At 36.4% G+C, this 9257-nt stretch overlaps 1 long non-coding RNA gene and 1 pseudogene across 1 annotated transcript; both read right to left on the bottom strand.

The window, feature by feature from the left end:
• Positions 1 to 1077: 1077 nt before the first annotated feature.
• Positions 1078 to 2867, bottom strand: LOC122198097 (uncharacterized). Its single transcript, XR_008224086.1, has 4 exons — positions 2760 to 2867; positions 2135 to 2663; positions 1493 to 2052; positions 1078 to 1323 (listed from the first exon to the last, which is right to left on the bottom strand). It is a non-coding gene; the product is annotated as an uncharacterized LOC122198097 (long non-coding RNA).
• Positions 2868 to 3694: 827 nt separating this feature from the next.
• Positions 3695 to 4292, bottom strand: LOC122197911 (magnesium-chelatase subunit ChlH, chloroplastic-like; annotated as a pseudogene).
• Between the last annotated feature and the right edge of the window lie 4965 nt (positions 4293 to 9257).

The raw sequence follows: 9257 nt of genomic DNA, 5'->3' as shown, positions 1-9257 counted from the left end.
ATATATATATATATATATATATATATATATAATTCAAAAAGTAGTATTACCTGATCAGGTGGACGAGGTCCAATCCTAACATCAACAGGTTCTATGCCATTAACAGAAACTTGATCACCAGGAATCAAACCCCCCTCAACTATTCTGATGTCCAGCTGGAAAGTGCTTCTGATCCTGCCTATTACATATATCAGGTATCTAATATTAAAGACTGTTTTGCCCTTGGGTAATTTATGAAAAATATAATTGAATGAAGATTAATGAATTGGGTTGTTGCAGACATTGAAAGATTTGAGGGCCATTAATTTGAGGGCCAATGATGACAACAACATAAGGCCATAAATCAAAACTTAGCAGTGATTTTGAGGTAGTCGGATGACACACCCATCGGTAGTAGCTGAATCCTAAGATTTGATTTTTACAGGTCAAGAGAGCAGCAAGAGTGCGATCAATATGTGTACCACGATCCAGCAAAGATATATTGGATATATATCCGTGTCAATTATTTTTCAATAATCTTACTTAGTAATATTGAAATTTTGATGTGGAGTTGTTTTTATAAAAATAAAATAAAATAAAGTTTAATAACATAAACAAAAAAATCTAAAAGGAGTTGTTCACTTTCAAGATCAAATCTCACTCATTTTATCCATTTATTTATTTCAATTCATATGTTAGTAGTTTAGAAGTGAACCATTCAAGATTATTCATCATTGCTAGTGTTTAACCATAATGAGAATCGTTCCATTTTTCCTCAATGTTCAAACAAGAAATAGAGGGACAAAATGACAAAATTACCCTTGTGTGTTAACTGTTAAGCATGTGCATACTCTTAAAGGGACCATATCCAAAACCATAGGAAACATAAAGCAAAAAACAAAGTCTAACATACAAACAATAGATATTTTCATGGGTGGAAAGATGAAGCAGAAAAAGTTGAAATAAAAGAAGAGTTATGTGATTAAGGAAGCGGTGGAGATGGTGGTGTTGTGGTGGTGGTTAATGGTTTAATTTATCTGATTTTTTCCTACATTTAGGTTTAATTAATGAGAGAAATCAATACCTTAAATTACAGAAACCATCAGAACCTATGAGATTTAAAAAGAAATCGATGGAATTTCGTTGTTATTCTTCTTCTTTTCCCCTGATCAGAAAAATAGGAAAAAGAAGGGTGCCCTTATAGAGTTCACATTCTAGTAAGGGAAACACTGTACTCTTTTTGTTCCCTTCTTATTCTTTAGCTAACCATCAAGGGCAGCAACGCCTTCTGTTTCTTTTCTTCTTTCCCATCAATTTCACAACCCCGATTGTACTCCTTCTTCCCTGTCAAATGAAGCAAACCAAACACAATTCTTTTAATTTTCAATGTTTTCTTTTCCTAGTAAACTCAAACACCCAAACATCCCAGTATTCATTGATACTGGTCGACACAAACAAACAAAAAAAAAGAAGAATACGACCTTTGAGGTTCAAGAAAACCCCATCCGTTTACCTTCAATCACTGAAGATCACCACAACTTTGTTCTTCTTCGTCCTTCGATCTATCCAAAGGTATTATTCCGGGAAAATTATGATCACCCTGTGAAAAGAATTAAGAAGAATAAAAAGTTTAGGAGAACATAAAGCAACTACAGAGAGTGTGAAGGGACATACAAACAACTATATGGACAGGATACTTGCATCGTACCACCTCCATGACCAATAAGAACATAAGAAGTGTAGAATAAGTGGATAAACTAGATGATATTAACTATTAATTAATAAGCAACAACTTTGCTTTCTAGCTGCCAATTACAGCTTGTTGTCACAGGCTCTTAAACCTAGAGAGATTACATAATGCCATCTTTAAAATCTAGCATTTAATTCATTTATCCTACAAACATTGAATTTTGTCACTTAGAAGAATCCTATGAGTCTCAATCTCCCCCTGTTGGTGACTCCATTGATTCCCACTACCACTGCCAAGTGTTAGCAGCTTCTCCACATGTTCAAATACAACACATAGCCGTTTTACATCTTGGATTATTTCCATATCACCCGGTAGCTTGTTCGCTGCCAATGCAATAAGTCAGATTAAAAAAAATGACTATTTTACCCTTGTGTCTAAAAATTGTAAATGAGACATTACACATACCTTGCAAAGGCTTCAATGCAGAAGCATTGGTGAAGTATAATTAGTGAATTTTTATTGTCATGTTCTTTAACCCACCAAATCTAGTCTGGTTAAGAGTGTCAGCTGCAGCTCTGAAAGCAGTACACACCATTTGCTCCAGTAATTGATGTGGTCTTACTGTTTCTAGATAATGAAGTGTCTGTATAGATATTGGATGATGTTAGTTTCATTGATCATGGAGGGTAAATGTGTAAAAATAAAAAAATGTACCTTTTCTCCTTCTCTATTTGGGTCCATAAAATCATCAAACAACAAAAAGTTAGGAGAGTCATCAGAGATAAAAACACCATTTTATGTAGTACCTGAAGATAAGATGTCCTTCTCTAATTGCCTGAAGAAGCTCTGACAAAAATTATACACAATTTTCAGCGAAGAAATTTATTTTATATAATATCCTATATGTGATGTGACAACTCACAAAAGAATCACCCAAGACTTCAAATGCATGGAGCCTTTTTTCATGCATGTCTTTTGTCATAATTGGTGGAACCTATGATTTAAATAAATATATAAAAACTGTCAATTTATTCATTGTGGAGATTAAAAAAAGAAAAAAAGAAAGATAGCATGTGAAAATCAGATCAACCTGAGTAAATGGAGCATGCATATTGTCATGTGATTTCAAAAGTATCAAGGATTCCACCACACCTGCTGATCCCCTCCTCTTAACAGATGTCATACAAGTTGGGGTGCTACAAAATACATAACAAGAAAAGGTAAAAAAATGATGGGAACTAACATGCAACAAATGAAAAGAACTTCATATACCAATAATGGTGTACACTAATGTTCAATAAAAAAAACAAGGAGCTCTCACTTGCTTATTTCACCTGTCACTTTCCTTCACTAAACCTTCTTCTTTTGCTCCTGATGGATAAGAAAAATTCTTCATTAGCCTGCACTTCGGACAAATAGACCGTTAACACAAAATATAAATCATAATCTCTTAGCTTACAAACAAAAAAATGTCAACCCACCTCAACACTAGGAGTATCACTACTGTTGTCACTGGTGTCTTCTCAAACAAAATGCCAGATGGAAGTGCCTTAGGAAGACAGTGGCCTTCCCTGTGTCTCTCCATGAGGAAGAGAGCAATGCAAAATTCATTCAATGAAAGCATGATGTCATTGTCTTGATCAGATAAGTCCCATACCTGTTTTAGGATATCTGAAACCCAAGAATAAGTATAAGATGAAGATGAAGATTTGAAGCAAATTGAGAAACTACCAACTATCAAGTTTCAATAAATTTGTTGAAAGAAAATGACGCAATCAAATCCCAAAACACATAAATATGGATGAATTCAGAAAAAACAAAGGAACAATCATGGTTTTAATAGTTATCGAGCAGTGAACCACTCACCAACTGCCAACCTCTGAAGAAAGAGTAACAAAAGGTGTAAACATGGCATGGACTTACAATTAAAAAGAGAAGAAAAAGAAGATACCACAATGAAAAGTTAAAGAAGAAAAAACCCAATGAAAAAATGAAAAAAAACTATATAAACAGTTTGTGTGCCTTTTAAGTTGCAATGGAACTGGTGTAGTTACTTAAATATATTGAAAATTCACTGGAATTCATTCTTAGTTTTTCCTCAGTTCTCTGTTTGTTTATTTTTTTTTTAAATTCAAAAAAAAGCACCATATGGCAAAAATAAGTACCTTTGTTTACCTCTTCAGTTCTGCCCATCTGACTGCTCTGGTGCAAAGCTGCTCAACCCACTTGTGAAGGGCATGGATTTACCGGTTCTTGGGTCTCTTCTTGAGAAAACAATTGGCTCCATTCCTTCATCAAGTTCAAGAAGAGCAGCCCGCAAAGCCACCTGAATCGGGTGAAGAACCAAAGTGTTGTTAAGCCATTCCTCTGTTGTCTGGAACACAAGAGGCAAAGCCACAGTGTATGGCACATCCAGCTTCATCAGCACCTCGATTTCCCTTGGATGATCTTGCTTTAAGGGTCCTCCCACCAATGCAAACCCATTCAGCGACACCACCGAGTTCACAAACGGCTTCTTTTTGATCGGGTCAATCAGATACTTCTCGATGGGACCCGAGAATTCAAGCCCACCCGCAAAAAGCGGAATCACCTTTTCACCTTTACTTAAACCCAACAAATCAGATTAGGCAAGAAGGAATGAGAATGAATTCACAAGAAAAAAAAGACATTGGTGTCTCAGATTAGGGTTCAAGCGTAATAGAGATATATAGAAGATGAAACGAACCCTAAATCACTTTGTAGTCTTTTAGGAGCATTCAAGAGCTTTCATGAACCCTAAGCCCGGAGAAATTGCGAGAAGAGGAGGGTGGAGTTTCCTTTGGCATCATTGATGGATGACCTTCCTTCACTTGTTCCATAGTGTAGAATAAGGTGAAGAAGAAGGGCTTTTGCAAAAAAAAAATTATTCTAATACTTTTGAAGAAAATTGAGAGAAGGGGAGGGTGGAATTTGCTTTAGGATATTTCTATTTTTCTTATTAGAAAAATCGTAGTTGGGAGATGAAGTGTGGAGACAGAAGCAACGTGAAAGAGAGAAGGATGGAATGAACCCTAAATCGTCGAGGCGAGGTTTTCTAATTTTTTTGATTTGATTTCCCCCCTTAGCTATTAGAACGCGCATTTGATGAAAATTTTATAAAGTGACATGAATAGATGACACGCCTTTTATGTTTAGTGCCCTCCGTGTTTTTATTTTTTTTGTTCTAACATTAATTTTAAGGGCACGCAAAAATACGTGCCCTAAATCCTTTAAATTTTAGAAGAGATGACATTACTTCTAGAACACACGCTTTTGCGTATCGTAAATCACTGTGTATCATGGTTTGCATGTCATTAAAGGTCTATATTCTAGTAGCTGAAGAAGGAAAAATGAATTTGGGAGGTTTTCTTGCACTGGTTTCAAAGGTGTCAGGAAAAGAGTATGAAGTCGAATATGTTGAGGTCCATGGTTCTAGTGATGAGGGTTTTCTCATGAATTCGGAAGATGAAGTTGTGGCATACTAATCGAATAAAAAATTCAAGAAATTCTTTAAGAAGCCGTTCAAAGGAAATAGTTATTGCAAGGGAAACTCATCATCTGGGAAGATTGTTAGAGAAGAGTCGAAAGTTGAGAAGAAGGAGAGTAAGATTGATAGTGAGAAAGTGAAGAAGAAGTTAAAAGGAGATTCTGGTTTTGATTGCAACTACTGCAATGGTGAAAACCATTTGGCAGTTGATTGTATGTTAAGGAAAGAGAGGATAAGAAGGATAGAGTGTGTAACGCCCGTAGATCCGGGCTAGTCAATATAGAGACAATAAGCGTCAAAAATGACTTTTTGATAAAAGAGTGTTTAGAATAAATAATTTTAACTAAGTTGTAGTATATATTTCACAAGGTTTCCGTACATATAAAGAACGTTGGAATCCGATTTATAACGAAGTTTTGTGACAGATTCGGCACGATGTTGTAGGACGTAAATAATGAATTTACGATAGAGCAATTTTTAGCCTTAGCGATCTAAACAAAAGTTGTAGAATACGTTAAACCGAGAGCGTGCATAAAAAGAACATCTAAATCTGACTTCATATGAGGAAGTTATGATTTTTCGAAGTTCCAACTTAGCAGTATGCAGCCCAAAGTTCAAATATGAGATCGAGTGGTTTCTAGTCAAAACAATCTAAACGATAATCAAAGATCTCGTCGATAGTAATGCAACGGTAAAAAGATAGACAAAAACAGACGTCAGATGAAGAGGTTATGAATTTCTAACGGATTTTTCCTGTCCCAGCCTACTAAAAATAATATAATAAAAATAAAGTCAAAATTAGCCGACAAAGTCTAAACGAGAGTTGTAGAGCGTAATCTCACCTACGCGTGCATATAAAGAATGTCGAAAACGTAGCTCGTATGTGAAATATATGAATTTCTAAAGTTCGGGGCACGAACCCCGACACTGTGTCAGAGTTCATGACGTGAACACTAGGTTCACAATGTGAACTCAGTAATAACGTCTCCTGGAGCCTGTCAGACCCATGTTGGGATGACGCACCTGATGACGACTGAACTCACGACGTGAATTTTTGAGATTCACGACGTGAATCCATAAAATGGCCCTATAAATAGAAACCGAAGGGCAGCCGGCCATGGTTGCTAATTCCTTCACTCTATCACTCCCGATACCCTCTCTAGCCTTCATGAAGCACCCCCGAAGCCCCGGTATCACCCCGACACCCAAAGCAAGTCCCGAAGCCCCGAAGATCTCGAGAAGAAAAGAGTTTTGAGCTGAAACTCTGCCCGTGAGAAGCCCAGTGTGTGAAGATATCCCGGTTTCATCAAAAGAATAGTACTTGAGGTGCCGTAGTGCTGTTTGAGCATCGTCTAATCAAGTGAGTGTGTAGTTACTTTATTCTAACACATGGATATGAAGTATTAGCTATGAAATACGTGTTATGTGTTTATATATTGTTTTTTTACTTGACATGAATGTTGAATTGATGTTTTATACAAGTTTTTAAATGGTTTAAACTGTATATGTAATTCTTATCTACAAATATGTTTTTTAAATCGTTTAAACTGTATATGTAATTCTTATCTACAAATATGTTGGGTAGAACATGGGTAGACGAAATAGTTGGTGTGTGATGAAGGATGAGTTTGAGGATGAGACGAAAGATGATATAGATCATGAGATGAGGGTGACAGGTGAAGAATGAGTGAAACCTTTACCCAAACGATGGCCCCGTCATTCAGCAGTGTAAGGATGACTGCCACTGACTATTCTAGATAGTCCTGTACAACACTAGCAGGCTCGCAACTTGTAGGTCTTGTGAAATTGATGTTCACCGGTGTACTCTAAAATCCCTGGCAGCTATGGACTTAGTGCCTTATATAAGTACGATGGTAGCTACGGATTTAGTACCGTGTAGATGAACCTTGGTAGCTATGGATTTAGTACTATGTAGATGAACCTTGGTAGCTATGGATTTAGTATTGTGTAGATGAACCTTGGTAGCTATGGATTTAGTACTGTGTAGATGAACCTTGGCAGCTATAGATTTAGTGCTTGTTGTATAAACCTCAGGCATCGATGGACTTTGTGCCTATTCCTTAGTTCAATCCTTAGGAATAAAGGATAGATGATTCTTAGGGGAGATCCGTAAGATTAAAGAAGATAATAGGGTTGGGAAATTGTTGATTGTTTGATGATTAAATATAATAATTATATTATTGTGGGTTGAAAAACCTATATGCTCACCAGGCTCCCAAGCCTGAACCACTCAGTTTTCTTTGTATCACAGGTAGTGGCACAAAAGCATAAGTTGGTTGACATGACGAGAGATTTTGGATTATAGATCAGTAGTTATAAATAACTGTTGTAAGGTCTATTTTATATTGTTTATGCTTTTGGTCTGTATCAGAACATGACATCCCGAGATTTTGTTATTTAATGAAAATACTTTTTTTAAGAAATGTTTTGATAAATTCTTATGATATTTTGTTTTGGGAAAAAATTTTGCAACTCTTTTAATCAAAGGATTGCTCTGATTTGATAAAACAAAGCATAAACAATCGGCCCGTAGGCCAGCGCGGCGTTCCTGTCAGGTTGAAGGCTCTGAATGCATGTTGGTTTTTGTTATGTGTATGTGGTGGCACTTTGGGGGGATCTCACTAAGCTTCGTGCTTACAGTTTCAGTTTATTGTTTCAGGTACCTTAGATGATTGTGGCAAGGCGAAGGTGTGACCATACACATCCTTGGTTTTCTGACTGATTGGATCTTAGGGGACTCAGATATTAAGTAATGTTTTAGAAACAATGGTTTGGTAAACACTTTCTTTTAATAAATGGGTTGTTTTGAAAAGTTTAAATTTGTTGAAAGTTTTTAGGGATGTTATAATAATAGCATCAAAAATGCATCATTATAACATAAAGTATATAATTTTTGAAAATGTAATATCCATAAAATTCTTAAAAAATTTAAACTTTTAAAATCCATCCATGAATCATCATTGTTTACAAAATGCTTTTCAAAACATGTTTTATCAGAGTTTTCCCAAAATCATAAAGCAAAACATGAGGAGGTGGATGATCACGCCTTCGCCTTCCCGTGATCCTATGAGGTACTTGAAAGATAACCCAAAACTGTAAGCCCAAAGTTTAGTGAGTTCCCCTAAAGTACCAACACATAACAAATAATACATATAGAATAACAACATGCAATGGGTCCACAACTAACAAACTGGATTACCCCTGAGTCCACAGCATAATTCTAGCTTGCCCTCAGCCCACAACTTATGTCTAGCTTGCTCCCCGACCTAATTAGTCCTCGGACTGAAGCTTATGTCTGGCTTGCTCCCCGACCTAATTCGTCCTCAGATAGAATACCACTGAGCCCTTAGTACAATTCTAGCATGTCCTTCCCGGCCATCAGATCGTATATGGAATGCTTATGAGCCCTTAGTATGAATCTAGCATGCCCACCCCGATCCTCAGCTTGTATCTGGATTGCTCCAAGATTTGTTGGCTACCGCACGAAGCAATACAACCTCAATCCAACCCACAAAATATGTCGAAATATAAAAGATAATAACATACACAGATAATTAGAATGTATCACAGGTAGTCCTACAGATCTACTCACCTAGCATATCCAAATTAACATCCATATCTATTCCAAACTCAGCATATTAACGAATATCAGGTTATCAAACCAATGGGCCAACGTTGACGCCTTCGACCCGTAAGTACAGTGAGGAAAAATCACCTCACAGCTGACCAGAACTGATGAGGCCCGACACTGAATCTCAGCTCTCTACACAATACATATATCCACCAAGTGACCAATTCCATCAAAATACCCAAAATGTCCTCAAAGTCAAACTCAAAGTCAACTGGTCAAACCCACTAAACAAACTAAGTCAACCCAATTGTTAGGTTCCAAACTCTAAGATCCAAATCAGTGATCAAATGATATTGCAATCAATTTAGAGTGTAAAAGAAGTAGAAGAATAATTAAGCCAAGCATGTACATATTTATATCACATAAACATTAAATACACCTTGGAAAACACACACTTGCATCACACTAAGATTGACACAGACATCTACTAT

The sequence above is a fragment of the Lactuca sativa genome, chromosome 5 (genome assembly GCF_002870075.4).
Source record: "Lactuca sativa cultivar Salinas chromosome 5, Lsat_Salinas_v11, whole genome shotgun sequence".
Taxonomy (NCBI): Eukaryota; Viridiplantae; Streptophyta; class Magnoliopsida; order Asterales; family Asteraceae; genus Lactuca; species Lactuca sativa.
Note: the sequence above shows the minus strand (reverse complement) of the source record. Positions and strands in the feature narration are given on the sequence as shown.